This window comes from Netta rufina, assembly GCF_964035555.1.
Source record: "Netta rufina genome assembly, chromosome: 2".
NCBI lineage: Eukaryota > Metazoa > Chordata > Aves > Anseriformes > Anatidae > Netta > Netta rufina.
This window is the reverse complement of record NC_140124.1, coordinates 33493071-33515662: the sequence shown is the minus strand read 5'-3', so window position 1 is coordinate 33515662 and position 22592 is coordinate 33493071.

Here is a 22592-nt window from a genome sequence, read left to right as displayed (position 1 = left end):
GGCAGGCAGCTCTGGATGAAGGAGCTGCTTTCACCTTTTCTCCAGCTCTAATTCCTGCCAGCCACAGCCTTGCCCCTTTAGTCCTTTAGCTCCTACAGTGCTTCCAAGTATAGTTGAGCCACCCAGCTACATCTTCTCGTGGACTCTAAGGACCAAGAAGTTCTGACCGTGCTGTTGTGACTTACAGAAGAGTTTCCTGCATGGCTTTCCTTGGGGTGATTTGCTCACTGTCAGGCAGGAAACCTGAAGCAGACTCTGGAAATTCAGCCTGATCTCCTCAGTGCCAGCAAAGTGCTTGAATCACAAAGCCCATCTTTCTTCCTCTCACCTACCATGAAGGTAATGGGGTCACACTGCTGCTGTGGCTCCTGGACCTGTTGTGCTGGAAAATGACACTGATGTAAAATTTGTGCAACAAGGCAGGCTGTGTCTTTCCAGGTGGATTAAACCAGGGCATCAGTGACGAAGATTGTTATCAAATGGTTGTTTATGCAGAGCCTCAGTTGGCTTTGGCCACTATTTACAGAACTGATGGTCCTGCAAACCACCTTCTCTCTACGGAGATAACCAGAACATTAACACAGAGGTTACCTGGATGTCTTAGCAATATGTTATTTTCCCTTAACACTAAATGTAGCTCTAACCTTAAGCTTTATCATCCAACATTCTCAAACCAAAACTCATAAAACACATGACTTTAGAAACAAAATATCTTTTCAGTTTTTGTATTTCCTCTCCTCTTTGGAAATGTGAGTTTAATTTAGTAACAGTTTCATTCTTTTCTCTCCAGAAGGGAAGACTGAAAGTTTACTTCTTTTTTATTTTAGTAGGTGCTTCACATTAAGCAATCATATCAAGCTATTGAGCTACTGCATGAAGTAAATTTCTATTATGGAGGAAGCTCTGAAATCCTTGAAAAATCCAAAATAAGAATTAGTAGAACTGGCACAAGCCACATGATACAACTTCTTTGCTGTCACCAGTCCGACAGCAGGCATACGGATTTATTTTCTCTAATTTTAATGTTTCGAATTTTATTTTGTGGGCTGATCAATCCCGCTCGTAAAATGGGGAAAGCACACAGAACTGTGTTTATTTATTTATGTATTTACTTGCAGAGACGCTTGCAAAAAGTCACCATTACTTTTGCCAAAGTAATGGCTGGAGAACAGCCAGTAGCCTTCCAGATTTGCCACTCGAGGATTTGCTGCTGGGTGCAGCTCTCTGCGGTCTGTGATCATGCCCCTGAAGCTTCTGCAGATGGAAATGCCATGGAGTCATTAGACCCAGACATTTTTCCAAACCATGGAGGACGCCAGCACTTTTCTTTGGCATTCTATTGCATGGGCATCTGGTCTTAGTGTTGCTAAGTGGCTGATTTCACCAAGCCAGTCATGTGTCTCCACATCATTCATTTAGTCCAGAAGTGGAGAAGGATAAAAAAAGCATTTAATAGCAAAAAAATTACTATTATGGGAAACAAAATCTCCCCTTTCAGAAGCCTTTGTGTTCATGTAGGAAAGCCAGATCTGTGATTAAAAAGATATTTTAAATTAGCTACATTTTATTTCCTGCTCCTCTACTGTTAGGTTTTTGTCTCCATATGTCTAGCCAAAGTTGTTTGAAATGAGGGTTTATGAGTGCAGCCCCAGCTTTATTTCATGTGTGCTTCATTTTGAACTCAGTGCATAAAACCCTCTGACAAGGCATACTGACTGAATTTCACCTTTAGGTGCTGTATGCATATACTAAAGTAATGTTGCACGTGTCTTCAGAAAGGTTTAACAAAATGTTCAAGCTGACTATTTGTGCCGCGGCTGTGCTTTCTGCTGCAGCTGGGCTCAGGGTGTACCAATGCACGTTATAACAGCACTTGCCCCAAAGTGTTTTGAAGCCTGATACACAAGGCAGGGGAGGAGGAGTATGTTCCCTGTTTCCAGCATCATGCCCCAGGATTGATTAAACAGAACTGGAACTTCACCTCTTAGGCCAGACCTCCAGTTTTGTGTGACTGTCCCACAGTTCTTGACTAGAACTCTAAAATCTCAACCCATTGCTGCAAGTAAGAAAAGCACCTTATCATAAAAGAACAATTCTATCAAGGCTGGTGGAGTGAGATTTCTAAAGGACTTATACTGATGTTTTCAAGGCAAACAAGTAAAGACACAAAACAGCAGCCCTGTTTAGGCAACTGCATATTGAAAATGATTTCTCTTACATTTCGACTGTATGGGTCTGAGAATTCATTATAAATGTTACCTAGAAATAATTAGAAATAAAGGCATCACTGATGACAACAGGGTAAATTTATTTATTTTTTCTATATTTTTTCTGTATTTTCTAAATTTGGAGGTCCATTGGATATACAAGGAACTTGTACCAAAGCAAGTGTTGATGTAGCATTTTGAAAGTCTTGCATTGTAAGACAAAACTATGTTTATGCTTCTTTTCAAAGAAGAACTGATCTTCATGGGAGCTCAGTAAATGTGTTACTAGATAAACAGTGACAACTCAGCAAGATTTAAAACAGATGACCTCATGGAGGAATGCAGTTATTTCATGAATTAGGATAGTTTCTCTGGAGTACATACGATTAAATTAGCTATAGCACCAGATCCAAAAATATAGATAGCCCTCTGCCACAGTGTTATAACATGACCGAAAGGTTGATAAACAACACTTGGAAAGAAAAGGTGGTTGTCAAGGCAGACAACTTAATGAGACCACCAAGTTTGTTGGTGCAGTGAACTGATCCACATGAAATGTTGACCTAACAAAAGATTTCTAGTACCTCCTTGGCAACATCCTCATCCCCACTCCCTGCTCTGCAGTGCCCTGCCTAAGTCAAATTCAAAGTCATGGGGTCTCCTCTTCAAGGCACTTAGGAGGTCAAAGTCACCTCAGAGTTTGGGATTGTCTTTGACAATTCCTGAGTTCCAAATCACATTTCTTCTATAAGACTGAAATCCTCAGTACAGAGACTGGGACTATTTGTCAGCAAAGCTGACAGGAAGTCAATGTGAATTTTACATTGCCATAGAGTCACTGTTTCACTGGCATGCCTTTGGTATTTGGTGCACATGGCTAAAGGAAGAAATGGATTATACCTCTTTGGATGTCTGGGGACTTGCTGAAACTGCAGATGAGATTTTGTGTCTAGCAGGATAAGGTAGAGTACGACACAACCTGCTCTGCACCAGCAATCTCAAAAAAAGAAAGAATCAAGTTAAATCTAGACATATGCATTGTGAAAGAAATGAAAGTAAATTATTTTAGTCATATTCACTGAGCTAGAAGGAGGTCAAACCAACATCTGTTAAAGCAGCAACTGCTGCTATGATAAGGGCCACCACAGAAGTGCCTTCAGCCAAAAGGAAATATGTGGCAATATGATTTGATGCCTTTATGCTATACCTTGCAGAGCATATCATGCCTCTAAGCTAGGCTCTTTAAAAACAACACCATCAACAACAACAAAACTACCAACTTGAACCCACAAAGATTTCAGCAGCCTGCCAGCAAGAACTTGTCTTGGTAAAAATAAATAGTTCATTTGTAATGCAAGAGTAATGGTGTATGTTAACAACAGGATAGCTTGTGAGGCAAGGTACCCAAATGTATCTGCAGCTTCGCTGGTACAGGGAAGGGCCAAAATTAGCACCCAACCAAACAAAGTTTCAATAAGACAGAACAGTGTGCAAATCAGGAATTAAGCTCCTACCTACAGATTTTGCTGCTTCAATGGTCTTTAAAAAATAATATAAAAGCCTTAGGATTGTGCTTGCCTCTGCCTCTCTGCTGTACCATCTCTATGCCATTAAACTGAGCTGTCTTTCCCTTGTCTGCTGATAGTGGTCTTCATCAAAAAGAAGAGCTGGTTACTCTTCACTGAGCTTTCACAGCCATAAGTTTCTGCCAGTCATGCCGTGGCTACAGCTGAGCTGGGTGAGGAAGCCCCAGGTGTAAGAAAAGAAGTGCAAGCCCTTTGAAGCCCTCTGCTCTTAGAAGCAGTTAGACTACAACAGGATGTTTGTCTAGACTTGGGACACACAGGCAGTTACCCAGAAACTGCTCTGAGATGAGCTTGACTGAAGGCAGGAAAAGCATCTGCCCCAGAAATAATGAACTGAATGGGCAGAAGAGCAAGTGAGAAGTTTCAAAAATGGCGAGGAAACAAGGGGAAGATGAAAGAAAACTTCTCTTTAGATTTTTAAAGGCTCCAAATAAGTAGGGTTTATTCATGCTTACAAGTGTGTCCCATTCCACATTTTTAATTTGTTTAGTTGACAGTGGCTTACCTGCCATCTGGAGAACTCTTCTGAAAAATATATATATAAACTGAATCTTCTGTGTTTTATTGTCAGTCACAGTGATTTGCTATCATCGTGGCCTGTGGGCCACAACATCACTGGGTGTTCTGTGGGCCTTCTCCAGGATCTCCCCAACATCAGCATGCTGTGCTCTGTACTTTGTGCTAGCACTGCTTGGATCTGTAGGAGTCATGCCTTGACCTAGTTTGATGATTGCAGCTGAGTTATCACTGCATGGCACCAGCACCTACCTGCTCAGGGGCTTACAGGGCCCAGTGAATGGCTGGTGTGTTCAGCTCATTGCCACCTGTGCTCCAGCCGTCCACTTTGCTGTTAACCTGTACCATGGGTGCAGAAAAGTTCACGATGACTCTAGGCAAACCCAGCTTGGGTCCTACCAGGCATATTAGCTTACGTCTGAGAGTGCTGCGCAAATGCCACAGTGCTCTTGCAGAAGCCAGCAGCCACCAGCAGTGGTGTGGCTCTGAGCCCAAGGCAAGAAGCTTGGCCAGTGCTTCAGCCTGGCAGGGTGGCTCAGCTCAGCCTCAGCCCTGGCTGGGCCCGGAGCCACGTGGCTGTCACTGCTTTGTAATCCTGCTTCTGAGAAGGGACTTGAGCCTGGGTCAGTGCAGCAAACATGCTGGTCCTGGACCTGATAGCCTCTACCTGAGCCAAAAAGCATGAGAGGATGAGGAGTATCACCCAAGCTGCCATGGCAGCAGCTCAGGTTTGTTGTAATTCAGTAATCCAGACTGCCTGTTTTTTCCCACTCCCTCATTCTCCTAAAGAGTTAGGAGAAAAGCAACCTGAACAAGCTAAGATGCTGTTCAGTTTCAGTTTTGGCTTGCCCTGGTCCTTCTACCATTCTATTTCTCCTTCTGCTCACTCGTTGCTCAAAGAAAAGAGCCTTTGCTGAAGCCAGCTTTGAAAAGCTAGTGCCAACCTGTTTTGCTTTGAGCCTAAATGAACAAATGAATAGTATAGTTACACAAGACTGGCAGAGTGCCATCAATCACACACAGTAGCACTGTTGTCTGGCACTCAGCAGAACTGGCAATGGTGGCTGGAAAAAATAATAAAGACATTTATATTTTTATTATGGAGACATCAGTTGAATAACATCCTAGTGATGTACCATAATGCCTTGGCCTTATAGAGTCAGCTGTCAAAGGAACTCAGAAAGGTCTAGGCTCTGATAAAACAGAGTTAGTTAAAGCACATTAGTATTCAGCAACCAGGACAATTCTGAAGCAAACAAACAAAAGCCTTATGGCCTTTAATATATGACCCTGTCTCTCCCTCTCTTTTATTTATTTATTTATATATATATATTTTCAGTATTACTTCCTTGCTTTTATAGCTGCTAGCTGCAGCAATAGAGGTAGCATTCTTGGTTTTACCTTGGCCACTTGCTGTGAATTCTTCATCATAAAACAATTGCTTACACAGTGTATGGCAATGCAAAGCATGGCTGTTCTGAGCCATGTTACTCAAATCTGAGGTACTGAAGAGCATGAAAACATTCTTTTTTTCTTTCCTTTTTTTTTTTTTTTTTTTTAAACAACTCTTTTTTGAGGTAAAAAGCCTTTACTCAAAAAAGCCTTGAGGCTCCTTGGTGTAGGAATGACCTGAAGCCATAGATGAGCTCTGATTGCCTTTGGCAGAGCCAGAAGGCAGAATCCCGAATCCCTCATCAGCAAGAGTCCCTTGAGTTTTCCCGGCTGAAGGTCAGGGCTTTTGCTTGCTGCTTCTCAAAACAGCTGTGCCCCTGACCCATGTTAGTCCTTTCCTAAGAAAAAGAGACACAGTGACAGAGGTATCTTCCTCTTTGTGCAGCCAGAGCTTCATCCTTTTTCCAGCAGTTACAAAGTGGAGGCAAAACTCCACTCCTAAGCAAGGACAGAGGGACCTGTTTCTCAGGCATGTCTGCCCCAAGAGATGGGTCCTGTGTTGCAGCTTCCTCCTAAAAGCCCTGATCTTGTTATATGCCTCAATATTCACAGATCCTATAGTCTGGGCAGTGTGTGGGCTGGGGGCATTCACCTGCCAGAATCCATTGTTCCTCTTGATAACGTGTATGTAAGGAAACTCATGAGATATAAGGTCACGCTAATGGAATGAAACAAAGGGGGAGGAGGCAATGGTACCCGACAAGCTTTGTGTTTTTATTATCTTGTGCAGCTGTTGCTCTTTGTCTTCCTAATGTTGTTGAACTGCCTTTGTCTTCTTAAACTGTAAATTCTTCAAAGCGGGGCTTATTCTTCATTCTCTATGTGTAAAGGGGGTACATATTGCATCTAAATAGCATTTGTGATGTGGAGCAACACACAGAGTCCTTAAGAGTATGCAGTCTTGCCTGTCTTGAGGTTATCCACATTTCCATAAAATAGAATGGTATCCATTTCTTGTCCTAAGCTGTAGATTTGTCCCATACATTTTGCTCCAGGATTTACCCTTGGCATTACTGTGTTTGCATGCACAAACACTTAGCAAATTATAAAACACCAATCATTGCCTTTCTAAAATTTCTTGTGGGAATTAAAAGTTCCCGTTGCTACCTGCAATTGCATAAAAACCTCTGCCTTGGATCTCCCCTCCTTCCCCCCCCCCAAAAAAAAAAAAAAAAAGAATCAAGCTTATATTTAAAAGCTGAAAAATGCATGAGGAAACCTAAATAAGAACAGATAGGAGGAAAGGGTTAATTGCCATGAAGACCAGCATAATCCTGACCTGCATTGATTGCGGTAAGGTTTTCATTAGCAAACAATTAGCAACGCCTACACCAAATAAAATGAATTTCTAAACAACAGGTAGTAATAACAAAATACACTCCTTAGCCAAGAGTCATTAGAAGGTAGAGAAGGATTATCCATAAAGAGAGGATTAGAAAAAAGAGAAACCCCTGATGTAGCAAAGGGAGCCCCAGCAGGCCAGCTGGCTAGATTGAGGTAATAATCCTGCATTTCTTCAAAGAAATAATAAAAGTAAAAAGAAAGATCAAAGCCCATAAAAGAACCCCTTCACATGATACAGTGTGCCATGGATAAATGCATGTGCCTTTTTAACAATCATTTCTAACAGGCAGACAAAGAAGAATCAGCAGTAGGGTTCAGTAATATTTAAAGAGACCTAGGAACTGATAATGCCAGTTTTATACCTGTGTAACTCCACTGGTTTCTTGATGTATACCAATATAAGTGGGAGGAGAATTTGGACCCATACTGTACAGTACTGTGTGCTATAGGACAAGTTGTTTGCTGTTTCTCTGACAGTCAGGGGGTGGACAGAATGAACTAATAGGTACTTCTTTCTGATTTTTTTTTTTTTTTCAGGATTTTTTTTTCTTCTTAGAAATCTTTCAGATCCTGGTTATTTTCTTGCCTCAGCAGCAATCATTGTTCCACCCTCTTCATGCTCTGAAGGACAGAGTGGAAGTTTACCTGCTTTCCCTGTCACCTAAAGGCTTACTAGCTTTCCCTGGCGCAGTATTACCATGGCCAGGTACCTCCACAGGGGCATGGAGTAATTCAGGGATGGGATCCCTTTCTGCAGCCAAAGCTCTGCCCCAGCTGGGATGGCTAAACCAGATTTTCAGCATGATAAATTAGTTTTTGAGGCTTTGCTCTGGGCTTAGCTTGACTCTGGTTTCCACAGGACACATTCTAGCAACATCCAGGGGCTTATACCAGGAGGCAGAGAAGTTCAACCATGTGGATTTTTTTCAAACATGTGTCTCAAAACCGAGGTTTCCTCACACAAGTTTTGGTGAAGCCCAGGTAATATACTCAGTCTGGGCCACCTTGGCTAACATTTTCCATGTGACTCCCCTCATTCTGTCTGCTGCCATTTGGAACACCGCTATGATCCAGCACAGTGTCTCGGGAAGGTATATGCCCGGTGCTCACACTCTCGCACCAAGCCCTTTTGACCTTTCACCGGCCAACTGGCCACCAACTCGACATTCGGCAACCAAATGCAGCGTAAGGGACGCCAGCACCTGGGCCAGACCGTGCCCTTCGGCTTTGCTCCAGAAGATGGCGGCATTGCAGCACGGAAGGGCGGCGGGAGGCCGCGGGGCGCGACTTCTCCTGAGGGGAGACATCGGGGCGCGGGGCTTATTCTATTTAGGAAGGTTTTTGTTTGTTTGTTTGTTTAATGTGAGTCTGAAGATCAAAGTGGTGAGGCAGGTGCCAGAAAATCCCATTATGCATGGTAACTTTATCTGGGTGTACCTGGTTTCCTGGGGAAGAGGTTATATAGTTAAGGAATGCCTGTGGAAAAAGTAGTTGAATCATCTCTTTCTTGTACCACACCTCTCACATGTGTCTTTGACCTAGAAGAGCAGGTTTACATCTGCCGTAGGTCACTATATAAGGTGTGAGGAGTATGAATGGATCGTATTCCACCCCACGATATCTTCTTGATCCCCTCTTTGCAAGTCTGCTTCCTAATACTGTCCTCAATCAAAAGGGAGTGTCTGAGAGAGTGAAAGCAGCTGAAGACACTACAGCCTCTGCTTGTTGCTGCATTGCTGATAAAGGTTGTTTTCCCAGCAGCCTCACTGTGTGTGTGCATCCATCCCAGCCCAGGGCAGTCAGCCCCATAGCTGGCAGTTGATGGGAGCTGACGTGGACTGTAACTATGGCAGCATTTCACCTGTGGGGAAACAACTTGTGAACAAAATGGGGCAGATGAATGTTTCCCAGCAAATCCTCTCACAGCACACACCTGTAAGCCTGTGCTGCACCACACCCCATGTCTCCTGCTCATTGCACTAACTCTGTATGAGTACATGCTCAGAATTAGGAAAACACCTGATGTCTTCCTTTGGCTTCTGTTGTACCAAAACTGCAGAAGTCTTTGAGGTTCACCTGCTTTCACAGATCTTGTTTTCAATGAAGAACTAAATTAACATAAAGTGCTAGTGAGAACATGAGTTACTGAGCTGAGTGATGGCATGGAGAACTGTAACACGGTGCTCTAGAAATGTGTGGGTTACTAACACCAGTGAAAGTCAAAACAGTGTCCCAGTCCTACCACATGGCCTGGGCCACACCACAGAGCTGAGAGGATGCAATGCCTGTCCGTCACCATACTTGGTGCCACCCTTAAAAAAGAGCAGCTGCTAATAGCTGCTAGTAATGATGCCATGCTTCAAGATTGTCTTTGCTGTGTGCCCAGAGAACCACAAGCACAACGGCCATGCCAGGAACAGCACACCTCCCCTCTCCCAGCCTGCCTGAGACCTCCGCCAGAATCTTCTCCAGGTGGGTTGCCTTCTTACACATCCATTCATATGCACAAAAGGAGAGGGCAATGCAGGGAATGAGCAACTCCAATCTCAAGGGAAAAGCTTAGGCACAGTCTCAACATGGAAAAACTTCCTGGAGATTTCCTCCCACTCGGCTCCCTCCTGTGGTTTCTCCTGGAGGAGGGGGCAACCAGGCCCATTATTTATTTAACACCAGATTGTTCAAAAAGAGGTTTGAGCTGACTGTATAAAGAAAAGTAGGTTTCATTACCTATAGCGCTTCACATTTCAGAGGAGCTTGTATTGTTACGCAGTTTGAATTGTTTGACAATATAATTATTATTATTAGTCCATAATGTACACTAACAGGTCTGGTGGTGAAAGGCTGTATATTAATGCACAGTAACTATGTTTCTCTGGAGGGGGTTAAACAAAACTGTAACTAGGGTCAAAGCTATGCCTTTACTTCCATCTGCTAGAAACCATACAAAGTCACTTAAATTTTAATTACAAATTAATCAAACAAAAATATGGCACATTTTGCACTGGAGGGGCAAAATTAGCTACTAATTTTGTAGCTAACCAAGAAATATCTAATATGGGAACGGTATAATGCTAAAGGTTAGTGTAGTTTGCCTTTGAAAATGCACCTGATAAGAACCTTGAATTTGAACAGAACACTAAAAACCAGGTAAGAATGACATGGTCCAGTGAACTAATTTTTACACCTTCTCTCTTTCTGAAGCTTCAGATAATTTCCTGGCAAGAGCTGCTAAACCAATATTTTTTTTCTTAGTAAAGACTGACAAGTTTCTGGAGCTTTTCTATAGCTACAATAGTTTCTGGGAAGGAGAGATAAGCCCTTTCCTATTTGCCAAACAATGATGGAAAACAAAGCAGTATTCTACAGGAAGCAAAAGGCTTTTCTAAAAATGTGTTTTATTTGTTTGGCTCAAGGTAGTTGCCTGCTAGACCAAACAAGCAAATACATTATGTTCACATTTCCCTGTAACTCATGTTTCAGTGTAAAATACAGGCATTAAAGTACAGGTGCAGAATGCATTTCAGGGCAATTGAATTTCAGGTTTTTTCATATAAAAAGATTTTTTGTAGTAATAATGCTGGAGCTACAGCATGCTAATAAGAGTCTTTAAGGCATTCCTTGTACCTAGACCTGCAACCTAGACCAGGGTTGTAACTTGCAAGAAGTTAATGTATTGGGAGATGCAACAATTGGTCGTGGTGACTACAAAGTGTCATTCCTTCTGGGTTATCAAAAGCATAAAAATATAATGCTCGCTGAAAATAAGCGGTAACCATCAACTAACTAGTAAAACTCACCCAGATATGGACAAAAGGCAGAAGATGGGATAGTACTTAGATGTGAATTTAACAGATGGACAGTCAGATAGACTCCTGAAGGATCTCTATCAAAATCCTAGTGAAACTTTACTTTTAGGAACAAGCTTCTATCTAGGCCAATACAAACCTTAATGTCTCCCAATCTGTTCAATATCCTGTTTAAAATACCATTTGCTTCCCTGCATTAGGCACACAACCCAGTTCTGCTCCACTAGAGTTGCTACTCATGCTGCTTTGGATTGCACTGAACTCCTTAGGCAGACATGATGTAGGTTTGCCATTGGGGGACACCTTATGCCTTCAGTGTTCAACAAGCTTTGTTGTAAATACATCTTAGCACTGCAAAGACCAGAGAGAAAATGTATGGCAACTAGTGACAGTTGCCCCATCAGGTAGGTGGTTATTCTGAAGGAATCTTCCTTCCTGACAGGCTCTCCTGTGAGCTAGCACAACTCCCATAGATTACGTAGACAAAATTGAGTTTCCTCAAATCACTGCTTTGCTGGTGACAAGCCATTCTGAGGAGATGTAATCCTCCTGCTGTGGCTATCACCACCTCCTCTTTGCTGGGATGTGAGAACTCATCTTTGTGGTTTGCCAACGTCCCACTTTTTCAGTTCAGCTCTATCAACGGTGTTGAAGATGAAAGGAGAACTTCTGTCAAGAACCCATGGGAGTAGGAGGGAAGGGCACTGGGCTGATACATTTCTGACATAACACTAGCACAAACCTGCCCCCATCCTTCCATTTGCTATGTGACTACTTTCTCCCTTGTGTTTCTGCCTGTTTTCAAGGAAGATAATGTCTCTGAGAATAAGTATTTTGTATCACCAAGAGTTTGGGTTCCACAGAGATGCTAGTAAGTGTTTGTTCCTCAACCCCACCACTGTGTTCTTGCTTTCTCTGGGCAGAGTAGATGCAGAGCCTGTCCCAGAGATCAGCTGTACTGGGCATTACCATCCATTACCATCCTTCCTGTGGCACACGTCCCTGTAGAAAAAAAAAATCAGGCTCCTGTTGCTGTTTGCTATGGGATGTTAGGAAAGGCCTCATCTTCTGTCCTGAGGGATTTAGTGGATTCAGTGACCGACTTGTCACTTTTGAAACAGGTGCTTCCTGAGGGAAGTGTAAGCAGTGATCTGTTTCTCCATGTTCTGCCAATCAACCTGGAGATATGCTTTTTAACTGTGTTGCCAGAGTGTCTTCAGGCTTTATCTTGTTAGGCTCCGTTTCAGCATGTAGGGGATATTGTCCCTGTCACAAGGATCAATCTGAATAACTTGACATATGTAATGCTATAACATGTAGGCAAAGCAGGAGCCTACCACAAAGGATACATACTGTTCTCTTCAGGTTTTTACTTCTGCTTGAGTTTCCCTCAAAATATGTCCCTATCCTATCTGTTCCTCTGTACTCTAGATTCAGCCAGTAACCGCTGCCTGATGAGTTGCTCAAAAACATGTGCAGTGTCACGTGTGTGCATATGGGAGAGGTGTCACCGAAGACATTTGAGCTTTGTTAATGCTGGGAAAATGGTGGTATCAAAAGGCTTCCCCTACCCTGCACATTCATCCCACGCTCCTATGGAAGAAAGGTGTGATTTCGGAGTATAGTTGAGGTCATGACTTCTCCTGAATCTGCAAATCTTCCTTGTTTTTATTGCAACCCTTGTTACATCCCTGCAGTAGAAGGGATTTCTTCTTTTTCCAAACTCTGAAACACAAAGATTCAATGGGAGATACAAGGAAAGGGAGGATGCTAGAACAGGATAGGACATCCTGGAGCCAGGGTTTTGCCCCCAGACAGTGTGTAAGAGATTCTGTCTGTTTGTGGGGGAGTGGCCATTCCCTCACCAATCCTTTGAATTATACTTTTGGTAAGGGCAGGTGAGAGGTATGTACAATTCACTTAATTACTACCTTACCCTCCTCTGAAGTGTGGAACAAGCTTTATTTGTAATGAGTTCACTCCTACAACAACTTTTTTTTTTTTTTTTAAAGAGTTCTTAACAAATGACATAAAGACTCTTAAATATAGAGTACTTTCCTAATTGTACAGTAGCATAAAGCTGTATCTCTGTAATAGATATGCCCATAAGTCTTTGGACTAATGAATTAGCTGTTTACTTTTACTAAAGATAGGGTCTGATCCAGAGAGTCTTTGCACTGATACAATAGAGAAGGTAATTCTAGTCATCAATACATAGAAATAAAAAGAAAGGAGGCTATTCCTATACCAGAGTTTTACATTCTTGACTTCCTTGAGCCAGTGACTTGGGCAGGAAAAGATCTTAAAAATACAATGAATTATGAGGCGTTTGGTTTTGTGCGTTACGAGACAAGGTGGAGAATCCTACTGCATTCCCTTGTTTTAGTAAAAGAAAACACCCCCACATTTTCCCACAGGATTCTGCTCACCATTGATGTCAGTAGCATGTATGGCAGCTATACCCCAGGTTAGGTACAACTTGGTATCAAAAGAAAGTCAGGTAATAATGATGTTGCAGCGTGACAGACAGTATCAAAAGATTTCCCTTGCTCCATGCGTCCTGTCCTTGTCCCTAAGAGGGAAATCTTGGTAGTTCAGGAGCACAAATGCAATCAAGACATCTCTTGAATCTGTGACTTCCCCTCCTTCCCACTTACTGATCACTATATCGACAAATTCTATTTTTCAGACAGTGAGTGACAGTATTACTCCTTAGCACCACCAGGCACTGATTAGGTACCACTCAGGGTCTTGCAGGGGTTTGGGCTTCTTGCATTCAGTGCTATTAGCACCTTTCAAAATTTAGTACTAAAACATTGTTAGAATAACACAGAATTTTGTAGTGGTTTTGTAAGAGCTTTTTGCTTTATCTTAAATGTGATTTGAAGTGATCATGGAGGTGCTTAGAGCTACATGGGTATAAGTTGGATTGAAATTAATTTCTACGGCATTTTCCAGGTTTTCTATAGTAGAACCTAAATTCTCTTGATCTGTGCCACTTCTAAATGCAGAGGATAAAGTTCTCTAACATGCACCTGAGAAGTTAAAGTTTTGAGATTTTGAAACTGTGTTCTAGGAAAATGGCATTGGAAATCCTTTTACAGTGAATTTCAATCAATGTATTAAAGAGGGAGTATGACATAGTTGACTATAGAAGCAGGGAGACGAATGTCTACTTTTCAAAGCCTGCTTTTCTAATGAAATGCACTGCTTCTTGATAAATTTTCCTGTGCTGTAACAACACTTGTTTGGTCCTTTAGCAGATGAAGAGTGAATAAAGCACAGGAAAAAAGTTAATTTGAATTATCCTAGTTGCACTTTGGCACTCTCCTGACCTGTGCTTGCAACACATGCTCCAGCCAGTGACAAAATGTAGATCCAAAACAGGTGGTCATGTCTACCAGACATTGAGTACTAGCACAAGTCGCAGTCTCTCCAGTGATAAGGTACAAGAAAGATGGTGGCAAATTCTTTTTTTTTTTTTTTTTTTTTGTGCTGTGGCTCTAGCCAACTCTTCCTGAAGGAGGCTTTATGGCTCCTTACTAAGCTGCAGAAGTAGCAACGCTCGTCGCTGACTGGAAAGCCCAACAGGCTACAGTCATAGACTGCACCCTCAGCAAGACACGGGATGCCTGGCAATGAGCCTAGATGTTTTGCATGAGTAGATGATGCCTCTGGAGCTGGGTGAGGAGCTTATTTTGGCCCACATGGTTGTAACAGACTCAGGTGGACAGGGCCAGAATTGGAAGGTGACTGGCCAGATTGCTGCAGATCCCTGGCTAATCAGCTTGCAACTGGCAAGCCACCCACTAAACCCATAGTTATGGATGCTTGCTGGGGGGGAGTTATTGCTTCAGTTTGTTTGCAGGTGGCAAAAGAAGGGCAGTATTCCCAAAATAATTGCAGGCTTTCAGCGAGCTGCGATAGGGCCACTGAGGGCACACATGAGCCCATTATCTGCTTCTCTCTGCAGAATGCCAGCAGGAAAGAACCTCACACAGATGCTGTACAGGTGTTGGTGGAAAGCTGAGAGAAGTTTATGGATGCTTGCCCATTGCCAGCTTCAAAGTGCCATGAAATAATACCTGAGATACAGCTTTTTTTGCATGCTGGTAGTTTTTTTACCATCTAATTCTTTGGGGCATGGTGATCAGCTTGAATTGCAGACATCCAGCTAAAGGTTTTACAATGCCCTGAGCAGATGTGTGGTGCTGGCAGAATGTCACTCAATGATCCTGCCCAACCTATGAGAAGAAAAGGGGAAAGTGTCAGCTATGCTGCTTCTATAGGCCAGAGCCCACAGTCTGTGGATGCACCTCGAATATTCAGTCCACATCCAGGAGAAGGAGGGAAACAAGGCTGTTCCCACAAGACAAGGCTAAGAGTTGAAGCTGCATTAGCACAGGTACCAATTTTTCCCCTCCAAATTAAAGACGTATTTGAAAAGCTGGGCGAGGGCCAATGTTTCTGACTGCTGAGTATAGTCACTTCGATTCTAGTTGCTGGAATTAAATGCAAGCCATTAATAAAATGATTTCGCTAAGAGACTGTCTCTCTCACACAGGAGCATTTATTGAGGAATAGCCCATCTGCCAGAAAATAAAGCACAGTCAAATAGACAAAAGCAATGCATTCCCTAAACAACTGGAGATCTGGGAGAGCAGAGTGCTGTAGCCCATGAGGCAGGATATTGGTCATCCTTCTCCCCTGCTGGCAGGGGAAGCTGGGTGAACTGGGGAGCACTCGTCTCACACAGAGATCTCTAAGATAGGACAGTCTCCAGAGTGAGTTTCCATCTGGCTGCATATCAAGGTGGAAAAGTGGTGGCATGGTCCAGACTAGGCTTGAATCCTCTTAGGTGTCCCAAGGGATACGCCGCTTTGTCTGCCAAAGAGGAGGAGAGGCAAAGATCTGTGCTCTGCTTTTGTGTTTTCATCTCTCACTTCTCTTCACCTCCAGGATCTGTGCTGCTGTGGTCTGATTTCCCAGCTCTGGTTTACATTTTGTCCAATCCTCTCTGGCATGTTACCTTGGTTCCTTTTCCTCTTGCTGCATAGATTTAGTACGTGGTGCACTGATAGCAACTCCTGGTAATAAGTTAATCTCCACTTTCTGTTTAGTGGCTGTGAAAAGCAAAATGGTATCACATAATTAGGATTTTTTGAGGAATCCAGATGGTGCAACACTGTATCACAGGAAGGCAAAGCTTTTACCTTCTCATGCTTTATCCTTTGTCTTTGCTTCTCTACCCTTGTGGCTTAGACATGGATGATATGTCTGTTTATTATATATTATTCAATGTGCAGTACAATTTGTAATATTCCATTATTGCTTTCATACTTTATTTTTCCTATGTGCCCTCCAAGAGGGGGCCAGGGAAAGGAAGGGAATAGATTTCAGAATGGAGAAACTGCTTCCTTCAGGTGAAACGTAAATAACCTGGACAGCAAAAACTTCTTTCTTTCTCCTTTCGCTGTATTCTCAGCAGTAGTGTGGAGATAGTATATTCAGAGGCACCGTAACTTACACCATGACACAGTATATGATGTGATACCACTAACTGCTATTAAGTGTGTCTAATGTGGGTTGAAGCTGATGAGTCCTCTAGGTAGATTCTAGGCATACTATGTAAAAGAAGTGATTAAGCCTTTTAGGGATTAAATGAACTAACACAATAGAGGCCGCCTGCCAAAGTGTTGCTCATACGAAATGCCATTGCAAAAATTATCTGAGGAGGAAAGAAGAGAGGCTTTCCCAGGAATGTCAATACAAGCACAAGACCAAGACTGAAACTGGTTTCAGATGTAGAAAGCAGCAAGGACACTTGGCCTGAATGGAAGCTAAAAGAAAGCAAACTCTGGTTTTGGGCAGACAACTGGATGGGATGGAGGGACTGGAACTGTGCAGAATAAAATAGTCCATTTTTTTTTTTTTTCTTTTTCCTATTTTATTGCAGAAATGAGTCTCTAAGCCCATTGTCAGTATATGGGAATGCATCAAATAAATACCTATCATACTCCTTCATTTTCTACTTCTCAATGAAACAAGCTGTAATTGCCTGTGCTTTTAACTCATTGCTTAAATCATGTAGGTAATTTCTAGGCAAGATCCAGAAGCAGAGGAGAAAAATCCATTGAGTCATGATGTAACTGAATTGAGGGAATCCTTATGTCAGATTGTAGAATTACTTGCAAAACTTCAATATTGACTCATGTATTTGAAACTGAAACTGAACTTGCTGAAAGTACTGAAATAAGTCTGAAGCGTCCCAAGAAGTGATGAAAAGTGACAGCAGATTGTCAGAGGAAATCTATGCCAGGCAAACTTTGGTTAATCTGGAGTTTGCTAACAACAATGATCTTTAGCAGGATTTACCGAACTGACAAATCAGCCTCTAAAAGAAATAAAAAGGATGACGGATCATAGCGAAAAGAATCAGGAAGAGAACCCCCTAGAGAATGTGGATGAAATGGGACATTGCCATATGCTCCTGGCCTTTTTTTAACCCGTGGAAAAGCAGGAGGGGAAAGGTCAGATGATCCCAGCTCACGTGATACAAAACAACACTTCCTCTGAAGGGAAAATCCAAAGCTCACTTCTCCAAACAATAAGGCTCATTTGTCCCAGATGAATGGCTGGGAAAGTAGGCGAGAGAAGGGCATTTCCCTTAGCCAACTGAAATGGCCTGGCTCTGCTGATGCTGAAGAATTCACCCAAGGAGGAATCAGCAAGGAGGAATTAACGCAACTCTGTCATGGGCAGTTTGGAAGAAGCCATAAGTCAGAGTGGGCTGAAATACGGAGAAGAATTACTAAAAACATTTGACACATGCAAATATCAACAAGGAAATCTAGGATCAATGGATTAATACTACGAAGGACTAATACGTGGCTGACTACCTTGACCTGAGAGTTGTAGAATTAGAACAAGACAAGAATGCCGAGGATGGTCCAACAAACTTGGAGCATGGATTTTTGTATTGATTTGTTTAGTTATTTATTGCTGCAGCAGTAGTGTACTAGAAAGGAAAATCCCTCCTGTGAGGAACATGGAAGCTGATGTTCATCAACCCAGTGAGTACAGCTGCTGGCCAATTGTACTAGAAAGGAGGAAAGGTGGTACTAACCTGGTTCATCTACTTGTGAATGACTGGAAACAAAACATCCATTTAAAATTTGAAAGAAGAAAATGAAATCTTCAACAGTGAAATCTTTATTGGTGACCCCTACACACCCTCAAACCTCAGTACAGCTGTTCTAAAAGAAATACAAGAAAGCATGGGGAAGATGCTCTTACTATTCAGGTCACTATTGCAACAGAATAACCTGAGGCTTCAGTATCAGATGGTACGGTAAGGTTATGTAAACCTTGCCCTCAGCTTTACCCACAAACCAACTTGTTGCAACAGCAAACAGGTATGAGGAAAGGTTCTGAGATGGGTGGGTGGAAATCAAAGAAACAGGATCATTTGCGTTCACGTTCCTGTGTCAGCTACCACTGACTCAGACCCCATGCTTGGAGCACAAGTCACCACCAGCATCTTCAACACTAGCTTTTGAAAACACTTCCCACATTGACTTCAAGCAGTTCAGAAAATTCCTAGTTTTCGTTTGCACGTTGAAGTTATGCTTCTGTGGTTTATCAAGAGAATATATCATATTAAAAACTAGATTCAAGTTAAGGCAGTTCAGCATCTGTAGCTCTTTGTAGACAACATTTGAGAGAACTGCTTTGTCCTGAGCACTGTTCATGTAGCAATGGTGTGTGTATTCATATAGCTATTAGAAACTAAAACAGAAAACATCAAAGAACCAAAAACAGTGATGGAAAATGTCAATGAGTTAATACTCAGGCACACAGCTCCTGGAAAAGCGTGACCACAAGTAAATCTCAGATTTGTTGTTTTCTTCTATACCTTCTGAGATGGTGAATTGCCCTGCACAGCAGAACAGATCTTGGCCTTTCTTTTACACTTACTAGAGGATTTGCAGAGCAGGAAAAGAGGATTACAATTCCTCTCAGCAGAAAGTAATCCTTTTAAGGTAGGTATGTCAGCATTCATTGAGAAGTGTGGGAAAGTGCATGCTACTTAAAATGCTTGACAGGTCTCAGAGAAATGTGGTGGCAGGAAGATAGGAGTGAAACCCCCAGTCGTGATTACAATGGCCCCCAAATTAGGGACTGTTGGAGGGGGCAGTGAAAACAGCGCTCAGGAGTGACAACTGATTTTTGTGTTTAGCCAGCTTGGTGAATTTACAGCACTAAAGTCCAGAATTATAGCCTATAAGGGTATCTATTCACTTGAAACTAACAGCAAACAAATTTCTCATTTACAAGGCCACTTGTAGAGATGTCAGTCCTATCTTGTAATTTTACCGTGCATCTACATGTTAGTGAGGTGGTCCACATAAACTGATGGAAGTGTTATTCTGGATACATATTCAGAGCAGCTATTAATTCCTTCAGTCCATATTTGTTCCATGCAGGAAGTTATAGTCCAGTTATAATGGTCTCACTCAGCCTGAAATAGAATTTATTTTAGGTGTTTGATCATACAGTTTAAGAGTCTGAAATCCTGGACTGAGACATTATTGGCAATGCTCTCACAGGATGATGAACAAGGTCAGAAGCTATTCTGGACCTGGTCACTGCAAAAAAAAAAAAAAAAAAAATTAAAAAAAAATCAGGTTTAATATATATATGGCTGAAGGTGAAGAGTACCTGGAATCTGTCTGAACCTCATGAGATTGAACCTGATGAGATTCCACAGGCAGGGCAAAAACATGAAAGGTAGTGGGGATTAGAAAAACAAACTTTGAAGAAATATCAAAAGAGAGAAAGAAAATTAGCAGGAATTCAGTGACAGAAAATCCACGATAAGTATTTGCAGTACAACCTCAGACAAATTAAACTAGGGCAATTTTCAAAACCTCATTTCTAAAAGAGCAACGTAAAGAGCAACAGCTGGCATAAAGGGCTTGAAAATGCTGGGAAGGAGAATGGTTGTGAAAGTATAAAATGAAGTGGAAAGTTAACAGAAAAAGAGAAACAAAGCACCAAATTGCATAAAATAGCACAAGATATTACCAGGTGGTTCATAATGTATTTGTAACAGCATAATGGCTGCACATCTCTATTGTAACGGAATGCAATTTTATTCACTCTAGTTTAGCGTGGGACAGTCAACACAATCATTTCAAACCTGTTGTTCAGAACCCAAGATAGCATTTTGACAGCTTTTAACAAATGCAGTGCTTCATAATGTACCCTGCTAAGGACAAGCAAAAGAACCAAACCCAGGGTCAGCAATCAAATACATAAACCAAACATCTTTCAGGAACGTGTGAGCTCCGCATCACACAAGAGATTTTTATTCTTTCATAATTTAAGAAGTCTTCATTTCAGTTTTGCTGATATTATACATAATTCCCACATTTCATCTGCTACTGAATTCCCTCCTCCCCACCTTATCCACAAAGCTTCTTGTTCCTGCAGTCTGAGTGACAACTGCAGGTGCCTCTATAGTGGATATTGCAATGCAAGCCACTATTTAAATGGCCTGCTTTGGCTAAACGCTTTTTGTTTGCATGTAACTACTTTCCTCACATTCATTTCTAACAAATACTCTCCACATGGCCAGAATATAAAGGCGTAGAAGTACTTCAATGGGTAGTCCACCTTGGGAATCTATTAGTGGGTGTTACACTGTGGATCAGATATTGCACAGAGGCAAATGTGGCAGCTCTTCCTTCACGGTTTAGAGTGGTTGTGCAGAGAAGGGCAGAAAAAGATAATTTCTCATCTGTCCTTCACTTTCTCACAAGAAAATTACTTTTCTCTGACTTTTATTGTAAGTCAATATTTAAAGAACAGTATTTAAAATACCCAGTCAGGACTGGGAACCCATGATAGCAGGCAAACTGCACAATGCATTTTGGAGCAATCCCCTAAATTAAAACATTATTTATAACATAATTCTACAGTGTTCAGAAAGTATTAAAATAGTCAAAACAACTGAATTTATTTTTAGTGTGGTAATTCACCACTGGGTTTGAAGACAAGCCATGGAAGAACACAGTCAGTTCATAGGATTTGTTTTTATCAATGCAAAACCTCTAAGATGGACATAAGCCTAATCATAGGCTAATCATAGGCTTACTTCAGCTAGATTAGAGGGCAGATGAATGCCTCACTTTCCTAGTCTAAATATCCAGACCAGTGGGTTTGTGGAAGCACACCCCCATGCTGCTAGACAGAAACTTGACCATGGAACATGCCCCCAGACCTTATCCTGACATCCCCTGGTTTACAGAGAGCCATTGAGTCTTCTCCTATCTTCTCAAATCCCAGGGAGAGCCTGGTTAAGACACGCATTTCATGGCACTGGAGATGCTGAAGGTACTTCCCTGCTGACTCTGAGAGGGCTCTTTACCTGTCAGCCGCCTGCAGCTGCCATCTTGGTCAGATGGTTGAGGAGCAGCTGGCTACAGCCCCAGCAGAGGTGTGTGTGTCTGCAATACCGTCACTGTGAACAACACTCCTCAGGGTCACCATGGGAGGAATGTTCAGATGCATAAAAGGGAAAAGGGAGGGGGACTTCTAAAAACGTGCCTTAAACACAAGAGCGAAGTTAGTTATAGCCACGCTGGAAATTGCACCATTGGAAATTGCAGGATACATTTTGCAGGATAAAAATTGCAGGATAAATTGCAGGTGAGGCCGCACCTCGAGTACTGTGTTCAGTTTTGGGCCCCTCATTACAAGAAGGACATCGAGGTGCTTGAGCGGGTCCAGAGAAGGGCGACGAAGCTGGTGAGGGGCCTGGAGAACAAGTCCTACGAGGAGCGGCTGAGGGAGCTGGGCTTGTTCAGCCTGGAGAAGAGGAGGCTCAGGGGCGACCTTATTGCTCTTTACAGATACCTTAAAGGAGGCTGTAGCGAGGTGGGGGTTGGTCTATTTTCCCACGTGCCTGGTGACAGGACGAGGGGGAATGGGCTTAAGTTGCGCCAGGGGAGTTTTAGGTTGGATGTTAGGAAGAACTTCTTTACCGAAAGGGTTGTTAGACATTGGAACGGGCTGCCCAGGGAAGTGGTGGAGTCACCATCCCTGGAAGTCTTTAAAAGACGTTTAGATGTAGAGCTTAGGGATATGGTTTAGTGGAGGACTGTTAGCGTTAGGTCAGAGGTTGGACTCGATGATCTTGAGGTCTCTTCCAACCTAGAAATTCTGTGATTCTGTGATAAAGGATTTAGGGGTGCTAACTGATGCTCCCCTGAACATGAGCTGGCAGTGTACCCCGGTGGCCAAGGAGGCCAACGGCACCCTGGTTTGTGTCAGGAATAGTGTAGCCAGCAGAACCAGGGAGGTGATCTCCCCTGTACTCAGCTCTGGTGAGGCTGTATCTCGAGTACTGTGTTCAGCTTTGGGCCCCTCGCTACAAGAAGGACATTGAGGCCCTGGAGTGTGCCCAGAGAAGGGCTACAAAGCTGGTGAAGGGCCTGGAGCACGAGGCCTGTGATGAGTGGCTGAGGGAACTGGGGTTGTTTAGTCTGGGGAAGAGGCTCAGGGGAGACCTTATTGCTCTCTACAACTACCTGAAAGGAAGCTTTGGGGACCTGGGGGTCAGCCTCTTCTCATAGGTAACTAGTGATAGGAACAGAGGAAGTGGCCTCAAGTTGTGC